We start from the raw sequence: 18,706 nt of genomic DNA, 5'->3' as shown, positions 1-18,706 counted from the left end.
CGGCATATACAGTAAGTAATCAGTGTTTCTCTCTCACATCAGTGTTTCTCTCCCCAACTTCCTCACTCTAAAAATCAATAAATATATCCTTGGGTGAGAATTATATTTTAAAAAGGAAGGAAGGAAGAAAGAAAAGAAAAAGAAGGACTTCCAGTCAAGGTGACGGCGTAGCTAAATGCGGTATCACCTCCTCCCACAATCACATCAAAATTACAACTAAACTACAACACAACCATCATTCAGAACTGCCTGACAATGAGCTGAATGAAAGTCCTACAACTATGAAATTAAAGAAGCAGAAGCAGCACATTCAGAGTGGTAGGAGGGCCGAAGTGGACGGGCTGGTCCCTCACCCTTGTGTGGTGGATAAAAATCAGGAGAATACCTCAGCTGGGAAGGTTCTCCCTGAGGAATGAGGGGTCCCTGTCCCACACCAGGTGTCCAGCTCAGGGTTCCAGTGCCAGGAAGAGAAGTCCCCATCACTTATGGCTGTAAAACCAGCGGGAACTGAGGCTAAGGGAGGTTGAGGCTGCTGGTGCCCCAGGCAGCTCCTCTTAAAGGGCCTGTGCATGGACTTCCTAAGACTCACTCCCTCTGAGGTTTGAGGGGAGGCAGCTTGATGGGCGCCAGAGACATACAGGGAAGGACTGAGCTCTTTGGCCTGGGGACGAGGGCTGGAGAGGCGACCTTCTCCTGGACAGACGTTCTGGCGGAGACTCAAGTTCCTTTGGTGAGCCCTTCCCTGGGGCGTCAGACAGCCTCCATATCTGAAACTCTAGCAACCTGGCTCACACTGTTTGTCTCACCCTGGTGATTCCCTGAGGCCCTGCCCCACCTAGCTTTTGGGCCCACCCAAGTTGTTTCCATAGGCTTTACCATAGGATTGGCCTGTCTTGGATCCTGCTTCAGAGTTTCCTAAAATCTCTCAAACAAGCAGCATCTGGTCTCAGCGAGCCCCATACTTCTCATTAAGTGGCCCCAGGACTGGCACTAGAAGCAGCCAGCCTTGGTTCACAACTTGGCTTTTCCTGGGTACCTCCAAGCCCAGCACAAGAAGCAGCCATCGGCAGATCACTTTGTAACTTAAGCATGGTGGCCCCGGGATAGAACACAGGCAGTGGTTGACCTTGCCCCAGAGCCAGCACACCCAGTGGAAAGCTTCAGACCACATTGAAACACCACCACCCAACCACCTCCACAACAGACACACTCAGTGAGTGGAGTCAGTGGGTACCAGAACCCTACTGAAGTAAACCTTGCTCTGTGTGGTGGGCCCCTACACATCTGATCCTCCAAGGTAGTCAGAGGCCAGTGGTCACTGGGCACAGCCAGTCCTTGCAACTGAGCAGCCTGCGTAAATCCCTCCCATCCATGTGCCAACAGCAATCAAGACTCAATTACAACAGAAGGGTGTACAATCCACACTCAGGGTGCACCTTAAGGACTCAGATCAGGCGATCAGGGAGGCTGTGCCACTGGACCCTACAGGACAGCTACAACAATAGGTCACCCAATGAAGCCTAGGAGACATAGAAACTCTATCTAATACATAGAAACAATCACAGGGAAGCAGCCAAAATGAGGGGACAAAGAACCATGTCCTAAATGAAAGAAAAGAACAAAAAAAAATGAGATAAGTAATCAGAGGCAGAGTTCAGAAAACAGATTATAAGGTTGCTCAAGGAACTTGGTGAGACATTAAAGGAACTTAAGGAGACCTCTATGGAACTTAGTGAGAACATCAACAACATATAATAGGACCAGTCAGAAACAAAGGATGCACTAACTTTGCTTCTTGGCTTCACCTACTCTACTATTGATTCTCTGTAAATTATTCTTTATTTTAGTTAGTGCATCCTTTGTAAAGAATAATTTACAGGGAATCAATAGTAGAGTAGGTGAAGCCAAGAAGCAAACCATCAATTTGGAATATAAGGAAGCAAAAAACACCCAATCAGAACAGAAAAAAGAATCCAAAAAAAATGAGGATAATGTAAGGAACCTCTGGGACAACTTCAGGTGTGCCAACATTTGCATCATAGAGGTGCCAGAAGAAGAAGAGAGAGAACAAGAAATTAAAAACCTATTTGAAACAGTAATGACAGAAAACTTTCCTAACTTGGTGAAGGAAACAGACATAGAAGTCTAGGAAGCACAGAGAGTCTCAAACAAGATGAACCAAGACACATCATCAAACAAGGTCCACACCAAGACACATCATCATAAAAATGCCAAAGGTTAAATACAAAGGGAGAATCTTAAAAGTAGCAAGAGAAAAGCAACCTGCAACCTACAAAGGAGCTCCTATAAGACTGTCAGCTGATTTCTCAACAGAAATTTTGCAGGCCAGAAAAGGAGTGGCAAGAGATAATCAAGGTGATGAAAAGCAACGACCTACAACCAAGACTACTCTATCCTACAAAGCTATCACTTAGAATCAATGGACATAGCAAAAGTTTCCCAGACAAGAAGAAACTAAAAGAGTTCATCACTACCAAACCAGTATTATATGAAATGTTGAAGGGTCTTCTTGAAGGAGAAGAACAACAAAAATACAAACAATAAAATGGCAATTAATAATTATCTATCAACAATTGAATCTACAAACAAAATGAGCATGTAGAACAGAATCAGACTCATAGATACTGAGAACTTTTTGCTGTTTGCCAGATGGGCGGGGGCTGGGAGGATGAGTAAAAAAGATGAAGGAATTAAGAGGTACAAATTGGTTGTTAGACTGATGAACCTCAAAGGGAAGGGGGAAGGATGAGATGAACCAAAGAACTTCTATGCATATATGCATAACCAATGGACACAAACAATAGTGTGGGGAAGGCTGGAGGAGGGTGAGATTGGGGAGGAGGAAATTAATGGGGAAAAATGGGGGAACATCTATAATACATTCAACAATAAAGATGAGTTAAAATAAATAAATAAATTTTAAAAAGAAAAAAATTTAGTAGACTGGAAATAGAAGGAAACATTCATAAACCAATAAAGAATGTCCACCAAAATTCTTTAGCAAACATACACTGGATACCAAAAGTGTAAAAACCCTTTGAATCTTCATGCTCAGGAACAGAAGTAAAGGTTTCTGCACTCAGGAATAAACACAAATTTTGTGTCTTCTTCATGTTTCTAATCCATGACAAGGGAATTGGCACAATCCAGAATATGCTCTTTTAAAGGGATGGCTCTCTCATAGGTTAATAACGTTAGAGACCACATTAAATAATTTGTAATCAATAGCTTTACACCTGAGGTTCAGAAGTTCTATGTATCCCCTGTCATGGAGAAGAAACAAACATAAAAAAAAATTAGAATTGGTATGGATCATCATAAGCAGAATAATTATACCAAAGTAGATCAATACACTCTCCCTGAAATGTAGTTTATGAATGGATTCAATAGTATTCTAAATTAGACATAAAGAATGGATAAATGAGGAGGATGAGAAGAAACCCATTATGATCAATTGAATGGGGGCCTCAGGATATTACCAGGGCCCCATTCCCCTTCCAGTGGCTAAAAATCAAAAGAAAAATAAAGAAATAAAACATTTAAATTTATAGTTTTAAGAAGATCTTGAAAGAGCATGTAGTAACTGCAGAAAGTGATCCAGATAGACGAACTCCAAAATATATCTTAGTAAAATTATTTTAAACTGTTAAAAATAGCCCTGGCCAGTTTGGCTCAGCGGTTAAAGCGTCGGCCTGCGGTCCGGAGAGACCCAGGTTCGGTTCCTGCTAAGGGCACGTACTTCGGTTGCAGTTTGTCCCCGGCCCTGGTTGGTCGTGCGGGTGGCAGCCACTCGATGTGTCCCTTCACGTCGATGTTTCTCTCTCTCTCTCCCTTCCTCTCTCTCCCTCCCACTCTATCTGTACAAAAAATGGAAAAATATCCTCGGGTGAGGATAAAAATAAAAAATAAATAAAAAATAAATAAAATAAACTGTTAAAAATACAGTGGGTATTACAGGCCTATCCCAAAGCTTATCTTTCTAAATACCCAGCTTTTTACCAACTTGATTAAATTTACAAATATAGTGCTAGAAATTTTTCCTAGGTGAGCACAGTCCCAACTACTTCCTGACCAAGAAATGTAGTAGCGTTATATTTATGAACAGGCATTGAGAGTGTTACTAGGCCAATCAGTGCTCCTCAACTGTCTTTCTAACCCCCAAATCCTTTCATAGTACATATTCAACCAATCTATAGGACCTGAACAGTCAAAAATTCTGGAGAGAAAAAAGTTAGAGACTGAGAAAATGGCGGCGAAGTGAATGGAGGGACCCAGACCGTCTCCCAAGACCAAACTGGATTTACAACGAAAACAAAGGCAAACCGTCAGGAAAGGGCAGCTGAAGGACACCTTGGAGGACCACTTAACCAGAAACACCCACTCAGTCCTGGTAGGCTTGCGAGGACCGGAGAGGGGACCAAGAGCCCAGGGTCCGCAGCGGCCTGGGCAGGGGCCAGGGAACTAGAGGGGAAGTTAACTCTACTGTCTTTCTTCCCACCGTGCACGGCCTGGAAACCCTGTAGCCGGCTAGGCTAGGCTCTCTGCTGAAGCCGCACAGACTCCTGGCCCCCAGGGAACTGGGCGGGACCAGGGAACTCGGAGGGACCGGGGAACTAGGCGGAAAGTTAATTCTACTGCCTCCCCTCCTGCCGTGCAAGGCCCTGTAGCCGCTGAAGCCGCACAGACTCCTGGCCCCCAGGGAACTCGGCGGGACCGGGAAATGCGGAGGAAAATTAATTCTACCGCCTCCCTCCCCGCCGTGCACGGCCTGGAAACCCTGTAGCCGCTGAAGCCGCACAGACTCGCAGACCCCAGGCAACTCGGTGGGACCAGGGAACGCGGCGGAAAGTTAATTCTACCGCCTCCCTCCCTGCCGTGCATGGCCCTGGAAACTCTGTAGCCGCTGAAGCCACAGACTCGCAGACCCCAGGGAACTGGGCGGGACCAGGGAACTCGGCGGGAAATTATTCCCACCGCCTCCCTTGCCACCCTGCATGGGCCCTCCTAACGCTATAGCCTGCTAAACTCTCCGCTGGAGCCACACAGACTCCCGGAGAACAGGGGACTTGGCGGGATTAAAGTGGGTCCTCCCTGGTGCATCCAAACCCAGGAGAGGGAGCCACAAACAGCAAAACACCAAAACCCACTGGGAAAACTTGGCAGACTCCAAAGCCCACTGTGATAACGAAAATGGTGAGAAACAGAAACAAAAGCCAAATGAAAGATCAAGAGACCTCTACAGAAGATGAAATAAATGAGGTGCAGTTAAGCAAGTTAACAGAACTAGAATTTAGAGCCATGATGTTGCGGAAGCTCAACAGCATGTGTAAGGACATGAGCAACATGAGTAAAGACATAGAAATGTTGAAAATAAACCATCTGGAAATGAAAAACCAACAGGAAGAAATGAAGAATGACATATCAGAAATGAAAAACACACTGGAAGGTCTAAAAAGCAGAGTAGGGGAAGCTGAGGACCGGATCAGTGAATTAGAAGACAGGCTAGAAGAAATCAACCAATCAGAAAACCAAAAGGAAAAAAAGATTAAAAAACAAGAAGAGAGCTTAAGAGAATTGTGGGACAACTGGAAACGTAATAATATTCGTATCATAGGAGTCCCTGAAGAAGAAGAAAGTAAGCGAGGGCTAGAGAATATATTCAAAGAAATAGTGACAGAAAACTTCCCTAATTTGGTGAAGGAAGAAGGCATTCAAGTTCAAGAAGCTCAGAGAGCCCCAAGTAAGAAGAACCCAAACAGGCCCACACCAAGACACATAGTAATCAAACTGCCAAAAATTCAAGACAAAGAGAGAATCCTAAAAGCAGCAAGAGATAAGCAACAGGTTACCTACAAAGGAACCCCCATAAGGCTCTCAGCTGACTTCTCACAAGAAACATTACAGGCTCGAAGGGAATGGCATGAAGTAATCAAGGTCATGAAAAACAAGGATCTGAATCCAAGACTACTCTACCCAGCAAGGCTATCATTCAAAATAGAAGGTCAAATAAAGAGCTTCCCAGACAAAATAAGGCTAAGGGAGTACATTAGCACCAAACCAGCACTGCAAGAAATGTTAAAAGGACTGCTGTAATTACCAGGAGAAATGGGAAGAAAAATAGAACCACACTAAACAAAAATGGCAATAAATAAGTACATATCAATAACCACCTTAAATGTAAATGGACTGAATGATCCCATAAAAAGACACAGAGTAGCTGATTGGATAAGAAAGCAAGACTCATCTATATGCTGTTTACAAGAAACCCACCTCACAACAAAAGACTCACATAGATTGAAAGTGAAGGGATGGAAAAAAATCTTTCAAGCAAATGGAAAAGAAAAAAAAGCTGGGGTAGCAATACTGATATCTGATAAAATAGACTTCAGATTGAAGGCCATAACTAGAGACAAAGAAGCCCACTACATAATATTGAAAGGATCTATCCAACAGGAAGATATAACCTTGATAAACATATATGCACCCAATATAGGAGCACCAAAATATATTAAAAATCTTCTGGAGGACTTCAAAGGAGAAATCGATAGCAATACAATCATAACAGGGGACTTCAACACCCCGCTCACATCACTGGATAGATCCTCTAGACAAAAAATTAGCAAGGAAACAGAGACTCTAAATGAAGCACTAGACCAAATGGATTTAATAGATATCTACAGAGAACTACACCCCAAAACTACAGAATTCACATTCTTCTCAAGTGCACATGGAACATTTTCAAAGATAGACCACATGTTAGGGCACAAACTAAGTCTCTACAAGTTCAAGAAGATTGAAATTATAACAAGCATCTTCTCAGACCACAATGGTATGAAACTAGAAATCAATTGCAAGAAGAACATACAAAGACATTTTAACACATGGAAGCTAAATAGAATGTTATTAAACAATGAATGGGTCACCGAGGAAATCAAGGAAGAAATCAAAAACTTCCTGGAAACCAATGAAAATGAGGACACAACAATACAAAATCTATGGGATGCAGCAAAAGCAGTTCTGAGAGGGAAGTTTATAGCACTACAGGCCTACCTCAAAAAAGAAGAAAAATCTCTAATAGACTACCTAACCTCACAACTTAAAGAACTAGAGAGTAAACAAAAAGAAAACCCCAGAGCAAGTAGAAGAAAAGAAATAGTAAGGATCAGAGCAGAAATAAACGACATAGAGACCAAAAAAACAATCCAGAGGATCAATAAAACAAAGAGCTGGTTTTTCGAAAAGATAAACAAGATTGATGGACCCTTAGCTAGACTCACCAAGAAACAAAGAGAGAGAACCCAAATACATAAAATCAGAAATGAAACAGGAGAGATAACAACTGACCCTACAGAAATACAAAAGATCGTTAACAACTACGATGAAAAATTATACGGCAACAAATTCGAAAATCTAAGCGAAATGGACAAATTTTTAGAAACACATAGCCTCCCAAAATTGGATCAGATAGAGATTGAAAACTTGAACAGACCAATAACAACAGAAGAAATTGAAGATGTAATCAAGACTCTTCCAGCAAACAAAAGCCCAGGCCCAGATGGCTTCACAGGGGAGTTTTACCGAACATTCAAAGAAGAACTAATACCCATTCTCCTCAAACTATTTCAAAAAATTCAAGAAGAAGGAAGACTGCCAAACTCGTTTTATGAAGCCAGCATAACTCTAATTCCAAAACCAGAAAAAGACACAACAAAGAAAGAAAACTACAGGCCAATATCCCTGATGAACATAGATGCCAAAATCCTGAACAAAATACTAGCAAATCGAATCCAGCAATACACCAGAAAAATTATCCACCATGACCAGGTGGGATTCATCCCAGGGATGCAAGGCTGGTACAATATGCGCAAATCCATAGATGTGATACACCACATAAATAAATTGAAGAATAAAAACCACATGATCATATCAATAGATGCTAAAAAAGCCTTTGACAAAATCCAGCATCCATTTCTGATAAAAACACTCAGCAGTGTGGGAATTGAGGGATCATACCTAGACATAATAAAGGCCATATATGAAAGACCTACAGCCAACATCATACTCAATGGGCAAAAACTAAAAGCATTTCCCTTAAGAACAGGAACAAGGCAAGGATGCCCACTTTCGCCACTCCTATTTAACACAGTACTGGAAGTCTTAGCCACAGCAATCAGACAGGAAGAAAAAATAAAAGGGATCCAAATTGGAAAGGAGGAAGTGAAATTGTCATTATTTGCAGATGACATGATACTGTACATAGAAAATCCCAAAGACTCCACCAAAAGCTTACTAGACTTAATAAATGAATTTGGCAAAGTAGCAGGATACAAAATTAACGTCAAGAAATCGATGGCATTCTTATACACCAATGATGAACTCACAGAAAGAGAAACTAGGCAAACAATCCCATTTACCATTGCGGCAAAAAAATTAAGATACCTAGGAATAAACTTAACCAAGAGATAAAGGACCTATTCGCAGAAAACTACAGGTCTTTGAAAAATGAAATAGAGCAAGATATAAAAAAGTGGAAGAACATACCCTGTTCATGGATTGGGAGAATTAACATCATTAAAATGTCCATATTACCCAAAGCAAATCTATAGATTCAACGCAATCCCCATCAAAATACCAACGGCATACTTCAAAGAATTAGAACAATTACTTCAAAAGTTCATATGGAACCAAAAAAGGCCTCGAATAGCCACAGCAATCTTGAAAAGGAAGAACAAAGTTGGAGGGATCACAATACCAGATTTCAGGTTATACTACAAAGCCACCATAATCAAAACAGCCTGGTACTGGCACAAGAACAGGTATATAGACCAGTGGAACAGAATAGAGAACCCAGAAATGGACCCTAGGCAATATGCTCAATTAATATTTGACAAAGGTGGCAAGAGCATACAGTGGAGTAAGGACAGCCTCTTTAATAAATGGTGCTGGGAAAATTGGACAGCTACTTGCCGAAAAATGAAACTAGACCATCAACTTACACCCTACACCAAAATAAACTCAAAATGGATAAAAGACTTAAATGTAACTCATGAATCCATAAAAATCCTAGAGGAGACTGTGGGAAACAAAATCTCAGACATCATACGCAGCAGAATTTTTACTGACACATCACCTAAGGCAATAGAAACAAAGGAGAATATGAACACATGGGACTACATCAAACTCAAAAGCTTCTGCACAGCGAAAGATACAATCATCTAAACGGAAAGGCTACCCACTGTATGGGAGAGCATAATTGCCAATGATATATCAGATAAGGGGTTAATTTCCAATACATATAGAGTGCTCATACAACTCCACAAAAGGAAGACAAAGAGTCCAATTAAAAAATGGGCAGAGGAACTAAATAGACACCTCTCCAAACAGGACATACAAATGGCTAAGAGACATATGAAGAAATGTTCATCATCACTAATCATCAGAGAGATGCAAATCAAAACAACAATGAGGTATCACCTCACACTGGTCAGAATGGCCGCCATCAACAAATCATCAAATAACAAGTGTTGGCGAGGGTGTGGAGAAAAGGGGACTCTAGTACACTGTTGGTGGAAATGCAGACTGTGCAGCCACTATGGAAAACAATATGGTGTCACCTCAAAAAATTAAAAATTGAACTCCCATTTGACCCAGTGATCCCACTTCTAGGAATATACCCTAAGAAGCCTGAAACACCAATCAGAAAGAATATATGTACCCCCATCTTTGTAGCAGCACTATTTACAATCGCTAAGATCTGGAAACAGCCCAAGTGCCCATCAGTAGACGAATGGATTAAAAAGCTGTGGTACATATACACAATGGAGTACTACGCAGCGGTAAGAAAGAAAGATCTCTTATCCTTTGAGACTACATGGAGGGACCTGGAAAGTATCATCCTAAGTGAAACAAGCCAAGCAGAGAAAGACAAATTTCATATGATCTCACTGATTTCTGGAATATAATGAACATAACAGTTTGAGGACAATCCCCTAAGGAGTGGGGAGCTGAGAGAGGGATGAACAACAGAATTTATATGCATGTAGGCATGAACAGTGGACATGGACAACAATCGGGGGAAGGGGCAGGGAGGGAAGGGGGAGGGGGGAATCACTGAGGGAAAAAAGGAGAATCATTTGTAACAAAAAGTAATCAATAAAAAAAAAAAAAAAAAAGAATCAAAAGTTAAAAAAAAAAAAAAATTCTGGAGAGATAAAAACCCATTGCATTATCTTATCAAAGTTCATCCAGGAGCGAAACTTTGGATTTTATTCATGAACTAAATTCAGTTATCATAAATAAATTTTAAGGAATGCATATTGTTAGGATTTTCCAGTGACATAAGCTTGTGAAAGAATTCACAATTAAGAGTAGAAAGAGAGAAAATTTATTTTACTTTCCAAAGGAAGAAAAGGACCCATCCATTGATTGGCAGTATAAGGGTAACAAAGATAGGGAGAGCTGCTCTTTTAACTAGGGTTTTAGGGAGTAAACAGCAGCTGTGGCAGGAAGGGGGATTGTGTTGAAGTTGACCAGATGCCAGTGGTTTTTAAGAAGTTACAGTTTGTTTGCTTTCTAGGAGACAGCAGGCAGCTGTCCTAAGGAGGTGTCTATTTCTCCAGCCTGAAAAACATGCTTAGAGCAAAAGTTACAAAGCGTTCAAAAGGGAAAGGCTTGTCTGAAGGGGTGGGGGAAGGAAACTTTCTATTAATTAGATACTCTTTGGTGCAATCATCCAGTAGTTAAAACAGCAGCAAAAAGGGGGTGGGAGAGAATGCAGCCTTGAGCACATCCCTAATCTGTGTGTAGAGCAGAGGAACAAGCAAGCTCTGTTTAATTATCAGGTGCTTCTCATAAATGGTAGAAAAACCATAACAAAGAAAAGGACTGTTTTCTGTCTCTACATATATGAGGTATCATTTCAAGTAAGGATCAGTGTGTGCTGATCTAGGTGCTGAATACAAAAAAAAAAAAAAAAAAAGTGTATGTCATACAGAAGCCTTTCCTGATCTGTTAACAATAGCACTGTAGTTAGTTTTTTTTTGAGTCCAGCTTTATGTCACCAAGATCATCCCAAGTAAGGAAATAAGAGTGATATTTTTTATTTTAATGTTTCATCATTTTGGCCTTTTTAAATGTGATTCAAAGAAAATAAAACCACTCATATGCCATTATTCAAGATCAAATGAATCTATTAAATGATTTTTACAAGATCTCTGAAGTTAAATTTTCAAATTTAAAATGGTGACTTTGAAATACCTAGAGTCTGGAAATAAAGTTTCATGATTTGACTCAATTTAATTATCCAATCAGGTGAAAACTACTCCCTTCTCAATTTCATACACATAACACACTGGCATATAGGGTATACTCACACATCAAATTGATCTGTTGCAATTGGAGGTTATAAATACACCAAACTGTCTTCTCATTACAGAAACTTTACATCCACAAAATAAAACTTTATAGGGTATTGGTTTTAAAGCATGTTCACTTCAAAGCAACTGCTATGCTATGGCTATTTAAAAGATAGCAGCTCAGCTCATCGCAGATAATGCAAATCCATTTTTCCCCAGGTGCCCTACATTATGAACTAACAAGTCCTATTGTATTTCACACTGGGAGATTCTTTGTTACACGCCATTAGCTAGACTATTTGTTCTCCTTTGAGATTTGACATAAACATTAGTATAGCTATTATTGCAACCATGAGAAACACACAGAATATATCTGCTTTTTTATCTTTCAAAGAAAAAGCTTCATTGTCTTGATTAATATGATATTTGCATGTGTTTTGAATTTTAATCATGTATATCTGGAAACATTCATATTTAAAATCTGTGATGCAGCAATTAGATCATCAAATTTGGAGTCAGAAACAAGGGCCTAAATTCTGCAAGCAGTCTGTTTGAACTGTCCATTTGAATCTGCAAAGAAGTGAGAGCCAAGGGGATGAATCCCCCGCAAACAGGAGATAGTTCTGCAGTGGTGAGTGTAGCCAGTTCCTAAACAAACAGCACCTGAGTAGAATCTGCAGCACCTTGTTTCTCTGCCTTCAAGGTTGAGTGTGATCTACAAGTTCATCCCCATGGGAAGCACAGGGGAAAGCCCTGCCTATACAGGGAAATTTCCAAAAAGGTAGAATAACAGAACTGAAAAGAGACCATTTAAATGCTGAACGCACCCAATTATAACCCACCGCATCGGCCGTTATTGATAGGTATCCATATCTAGCAGAGAACATAATTTCAGCAATGCAAGTAAAATAGGAAGTATGAAAGCTACTAGTTTCCAAAAGAAAAACATTATTCAGAGGTTGTTGTGCAAGCCCAAAGTCTGCAAGGCCTGCTTGGCTCTTCACACAGCTTTGTCTTCTTCCTCCTACCCTGTGGCAGGCACTTAAATCCTCAGCGGTCTCACTTGCCCCAAGCCCTATATTCCTACCCCCAGGGAACGTAAAGAATGCTAGTTCAGCCTAGATTTTTTTTCTCAGACTCAAGCGGTAGAAACTGATTAGTCCCTGGTTCTTATACTCCTCTGTGAGAGGTCTAATATATAGTCCCTGCTAGAGTAGTTTCCTCTGTACTCTTTCCCACGAAGACTGGTATATATGGCTGTATTCTTACCAGGATTTCCAAACACAGCACTCTCCCTTGTCTGGGCCCTACCTTCTCCTATCAGACTTCTTGGGGCCAATGGACAACCATCCACAGAATCACTAACTTCCAAACCCAAGGATTATGCCAAAAGATACACATACACACATCTCCTGTACCCACACCACAGCTCAATAAAAAATTTCTTCTTTCTTTCTTCCATGAGCAGAACTTCCTCCAGAAACAGAGATAGCACCAATGGGTGCCTCCAGGCTGAGTCCCAGCCTCTTAGAGTACATTCCTGAGTATAACTCTCAAAATCACAGCATGTGGTCATTGTTGAGGAATTTTCATTATAAAAGCCCCATTTTCTAAAATGTGTTTTACAGAATTCTACTTCCTAATGGACTGTAATGAGTAGTATGCCTAAATGAGGATTTATTGGCCTGAGAAGGCAGGCCAGGTGCAGCCACTTAGTGCAGAGACCCCCACCCCTGGCTTTTGCTATTCCCTTACATCTGACAACTGCCTAAACTACAGCAGAACTAGAAAGCCCCAAATACCCGGAAGCTTATCTTGAATAAAAGGCAGCTGGGTCCCAGGCTCAGGGCTCAGCCTTTGGAGGTGACTCCACTGAGGCAGCACCAGTGCACATTAAACAGTCCATTTCTAATCCTCCGAGTGCAGGCAGCCTGTCTCTTCTCGCTGACCAAATTTCTGTCACATCTTGGTGCGTTGGCTGGGAAGCTGACAGCCATGCTGGCCCCTTGAGCTACTGCTGTCAGAAGCCGGTGGAAGGAGCAACTATTTTGGGGCCCCACGATGGAAAGGAAGGTGCATCACCAGTGATTTCACTGGACCCTGACCCTCACCAAGCCAACTGTAGTCGGCCACCACTGTGCTCGAACAAACTCCGGTGAGGATAGAAAAGCCTACCAGGACATCAGATCAGTAAATGTCCCCCAGGGACCCAGGACCGAGTTCAGGTTCACCTCTAAGGCAGAAGAAAAATCTGATCACCTCTCCGGTGGCACAGACACCACACAGGATAGGGAATTCCTAGGTGGAAGTTTAAATTCTGTGTGTGTATGTGAGTGACCGTGCTCTATAACAACTGTTATGGAGCCTGCATGAGTCCCAACTTGTGCATCCATGATGACCTTATATGGCTAAGGGAAGTATCAAGTTCTCAGGGACATTTGTCCCCACCAGTGAACCTGATCCGAGTCAGGGGTTTATACTGACCTGCCAATGCCAAGAGGCACCTAAATCCCCACAAGGGGAGTGGCCAGGCAGACAAAATAAGGGTTTCCTTTTGTTTGTCTCATGACACAGTTCCCTGGGAGGTTTGCTTAACCATCTTAGATATCATTATGGGGGGAAGTTCCTCTAAACCCACTGTTCTGGAATGTATGATAAAGAATCTTAATGGGGTTTTCAAGAGATTATGGGGTCAAATTGACCCCAATTAAATTGCGCACCCTCTGTGAATTAGAATGGCCCACCTTTGGTGTGAATGCCCTCTGAAGGCACCCGTGATGTCCCCACAGTCCAGGCCATGTATGGGGTAGTCACCTGAGACTCTAGCTATCCGACCAGTAGCCATACATAAACCAGTGGTTGGAAATAGCCCAAATCAGGCCTCCTTGGGTCCAATTCTGTGTTACTAGTCAGGGACAGTGTAAGGTCCTCACGGTGCAAAGTTAAAGGAAGACTTCACGGCGAATTTAACGACCTTCTATATTACAAGGGGATTCGGAAGAGGCCCCTCCACTGCCACTGTCATATGCCCCACTACCTAAGAATGGGGAACCTCACCTGCCAGACAGCCCACCTCCATCCATCTCACCCCCACAACCAGCCACTGCAGCCAGTGGGAAGATGTCTCAGGTCAGTGACTCAGAGACCAAAACCCCTGGCAGTAATGCAATTACCACTGCAAGAAACAAGGGGTCCACAGAGAATGAGCCTTGATGGGACCCCATTAGAGGGGGTAGCAGTCTTCCAGACTGGGTCGACTGCAGTGGATTATCACAGAAGCCAGAAAGTGGCTCCAGACCCAGGCACCAGCTGGACATCTAGACATAGAAGCCTGGGCATGAGAAGCGTTACCTGATGAGGAACTCTCAGGGAGACCTGCAGACACAGAGACAGGGGAGAAGGCAGGAGAGACAAAGGCACAGAGGCAAAGCCAGAGTTTGGGGCAGACAGAGAGAGGCCAGAGGAGCTGAGGGAGACAGCAGCAGGGAGACACAAAGATGCAGGAGAGGAGGGTGTGCAGGAGCCGGGCCACTAGGCACCTCTCCCAAGCCAAGGGCAAGTTTTCTCCATCTCGTCTGAAGGTCCCCAGCCCCTCTGAAACTCTGCCCCTGACTCTGGCACTAGTCTGAGCCCCAGGCTGCAGAGAGGAGCTTTCCACAAAGCCAGGGTGCGAAGGACATGATGCCCAGATATCCTCAATCTCTCCCAGCTTAGCACCCTGCCATGTCCCAGCTGGACCCACATCCCAGGAGGGCCTGGATAGGCAGCTGACTGTGGGGAGCCCAATCGCATCTGCTGTTCCCCACTGTGACCTTCCCTGGGCTGGTGTGGTTCAGTGGTTTAGCATCACCCCACGCACCAAGAAGTTCAATTCCTGGCCAGGGCACATGTCCAGGTTGTGGGCCCAATCCCCAGTGGGAGGCATGCAGGAGGCAGAAAAGTGAGTACCCTAAACCACCAGCGAGGAAAACCAGGAACTTTTGCTCCACCCAGCCACTCGAGGCAAGACTTAGATTTCAAGATCACCCCAGGCAAACGAATGCTAGGGGCTGAAAGGAACGCAGCCTGCGCTATTCTGGTTCCCCTTCCCGTGGGCAGATTCGCAAATTCCTGGGAGCAGCAGGGTTCTGTTGAATGGATACCCGGATTTTCAGAACTGGCAAAACCCTTATATAACACCCTAAAAGGAGAAGAACAGGCACCCCTCGTCTGGGGCCCCGATTGAAAAAGCATTTACCAAGGTCATGGAGGCACCAGCCTTAGGAGTCCTGGATGTCCCTGGGAGTCCTAACCCAGGAATTTGGGCCTTGGCAGAAACTGGTAGCTTATCTTTCAAAGCAAATTGACCTGGTTGTGGGAGACTGACTGGCCCCCTCCCCCAGAAGGAGGAGATTGTATTTCCCAAGAAACTCAACGGTGGCATCCTGCCTGGTTTGGACATCCAGGCTAGGCTGTGGTACCGTTTGCCTGCCTTTGGGGAGACACTGTTGCTAGAGCTGGAGCAAGACCCGTGTGGGTCGAGGGGCTGACAGTGTAGTACCTGGGCCAGGCATCTGAGCTGCGGGGTGGGGCGGAGCCGGGCACCTACCTCACTGGTACCAACAACAGAGATCCAGAGACAGTGGTATCTCTGCACTGGGTCGAGAGAGCCCTGTTAGGGGTGCTGCAGTATTGGGAGAGCAAACTCCACATCCAGCCACTGGAGGGAGGCACCACCCCTTACTCTGCTGGGGGCCTGGGTTCATAACCTATGCCGGAAGAGTCGCACCAGCAGCCCAGGTCCCATGTGCAGTGTCAAGACTCCTCCTGGGAACTCCAGGTCTAACCTCCCAAGAGCCAAGTGCTTTGCTTCCCTGAGTAGATTTGTGGAGACCCTGGTGGTGGCAGAGGACAAGATGGCAGCATTTCATGGCGCAGGACCAAAGCGCCACCTGCTCACAGTCATGGCAGCCACAGCCAAGGCCTTCAAGCACCCGAGCATCCGCAACCCTGTCAGCTTGATGGTGACTCTGCTAGTGGTTCTAGGACCAGGAGAGGGAGGGCCCCAGGTGGGACCCAGTGCCGCCCAGACCCTGCACAGCTTCTGTGCCTGGCAGTAAGGACTCAACACCCCTAAGGACTTGGACCCAGCCATTCTGTTTACCCATCAAGACCTGTGTGGGGTCTCTACCTGTGACACCCCGGGCATGGCTGATGAGCGCACTGTGTGTGACCTGGCTCAGAGCTGTGCTACGGGCTCTAATCAGACAGTTCAAATCCTCTGTTGGTCTGAACAGGCCTGGGAGTGCCTCTAGTCATGTCACGGCTCCTGTGATGGCTCATGTGGATCCCAAGGAGCCCTGGTCCCCCTGCAGTGCCTGCTTACAATGGCTATGAGCACTGTCTCTTAGACAAGCCAGAGGCTCCCCTGCATGTCACTTCCCTGGCAAAGACTATGACACAGACCACCAGTGCCAGCTGACCTTTGGGCTTCACTCACACCACTGTCCAAAGCTGCTGCCACCCTGTGCTGCCCTCTGGTGCTCTGGGCATCTCAATGGTCATGCCATGTGCCAGACCAAGCATTCACTGTGGGCCAATGACACCCCGTGTGGGCCTTCACAAGCCTGCATGGGTGGCCGCTGCCTCCATGTGGACCAGCTCCAGGACTTCAGATCCCACAGGCTGGGGCCCTTGGGGATTCTGGAGTGACTGCTTTTGAAGCTCTGGAGGCGTGTCCAGTTCTCCTCCTGGGACTGCACATGGCCCGGGAAGAAGTATGGGCACAACAGGAGGAAGAAAATACAATGAAGGAAGGATAGTGGATATTCCCAGACCACAGAATCTATGTGCCAGAATAATTAGCCCACTGGTTAGTCCTCCAACAACATGAACTCACCCATCTGGGAAAAACTGCCCTAGAAGACTTATTAAGCTGGTACTACCTGATTGCTTGATTATCATCTCTTTGTGCCTCAATCTCCCAATGCTGTCTCCTCTGTGCTCAAAACAACACCAGACAAGTCCCCACCAGGCTCACTAGAATCCAGTGCTATAGCCAAGCACCCTTTGAAGATCTAAAGGTAGACTTCTTGAAAATAAGACCCAGTAGAGAAAATAAATATCTCCTGGTTTTCATCTGTACTTTCTTGGGCTGGGTTGAAGCTTACCCCGCACATATGGAAAAGGCAAGAGAAGTAACCAAAGCTCTACTGAGAGACATCATCCTGGGGTATGGAATGCCATTGACTATAGGATCAGACAATGGCCCAGGCTTCGTAGCAGAAATAGTACAGCAGGTAGCTAAAACTCTAAGTGTCCAGTAGAATTTGCACAAGGCCTACCAGCTGCAGAGCTCAGAGAAAGTAGAATTCATGAATTGGACCCGTACCATGGCAAAACTATGTCAAGAAACCAACTGCCCTGGCCTGATATACTGCCCCTAGGTCTCCTGAGAGTATGTTGTATTCTTCAGACAAAGATCAAGTTCTCCCCTTGAAATCTTAGATGAGAGACGTCCCCCACTGATCAAATTCAAAGGGGATATGAAAGAACTGGGAAATTTGGAAATCCAAAAACAACTACAAGGACTAGGAAAAACTATTCTTGAGGTACATAAGTGGGTAACTGATAGAATACCCATTTCCCTGGGAATAACTGTATACCCACAGACCAGAGGACCGAGTCTGGATAAAAGACCGGTAAAGGGAACCCCTCAAACCAACCTGGAGAGGGCCCTATTTAGTTATACTCCCACAGCTCTCAAGGTTGCAGGTCTGAATACCTGGATCCACCACTTATGGGTGAAGGCAGCTCACCTGCCACATGACAACCAACCTGCCTGGAGAGTGACCATCAGCCAAAACAATCCTCTGCAGGTCACCCTTAAGATGACAGTGAAACCTACGAATCAGTCTATGGCAAGCACATGAGGACTCTGCCAGAACAATGGGTGATCATCACCTGCTGGATTGATCCCAGCACTGGACTCTATCCTTAGTAGCCTTAGAATCCTTAGCAGCAGTAGTATTACAAAATAGAAGGGGGTTAGACCTGCCAATTCCTGAAAAGGGAGTAATATGCCTCTTCTTAAACGGGAATGTTGCTTTTATGTTATACAGTTAGAGATAGCTAGAGACATGGCCCAGCAGTTAAAGGAACAAATACTGGCTATCTTGGTTACTCCCATTAGCTGGTCCTCTTTTAATAATTTTTATAGAGCTTTTGCTTGGCCCTTGTATTCTCAACATGCTAACCTGTTTCATTTCCTCTCACTTAGAAACAATACAGCTCCACATGATGCTTCAAATAATCCCCAACTACTCGCCTCTGAACAGTGAAGAACTTTAGTT

General features: G+C 44.1%; 1 pseudogene; it reads left to right on the top strand.

The window, feature by feature from the left end:
• The window catches only part of LOC118632097, a 107,015-nt pseudogene extending 89,850 nt beyond the window's left edge, over nt 1–17,165 (top strand).
• Nucleotides 17,166–18,706: the final 1,541 nt, after the last annotated feature.

The sequence above is a fragment of the Molossus molossus genome, unplaced genomic scaffold (genome assembly GCF_014108415.1).
Source record: "Molossus molossus isolate mMolMol1 unplaced genomic scaffold, mMolMol1.p scaffold_m16_p_17, whole genome shotgun sequence".
Lineage (NCBI taxonomy): Eukaryota > Metazoa > Chordata > Mammalia > Chiroptera > Molossidae > Molossus > Molossus molossus.
The sequence above is the reverse complement of the archived record's forward strand: the minus strand, read 5'-3'. Positions and strand labels throughout refer to the sequence as shown.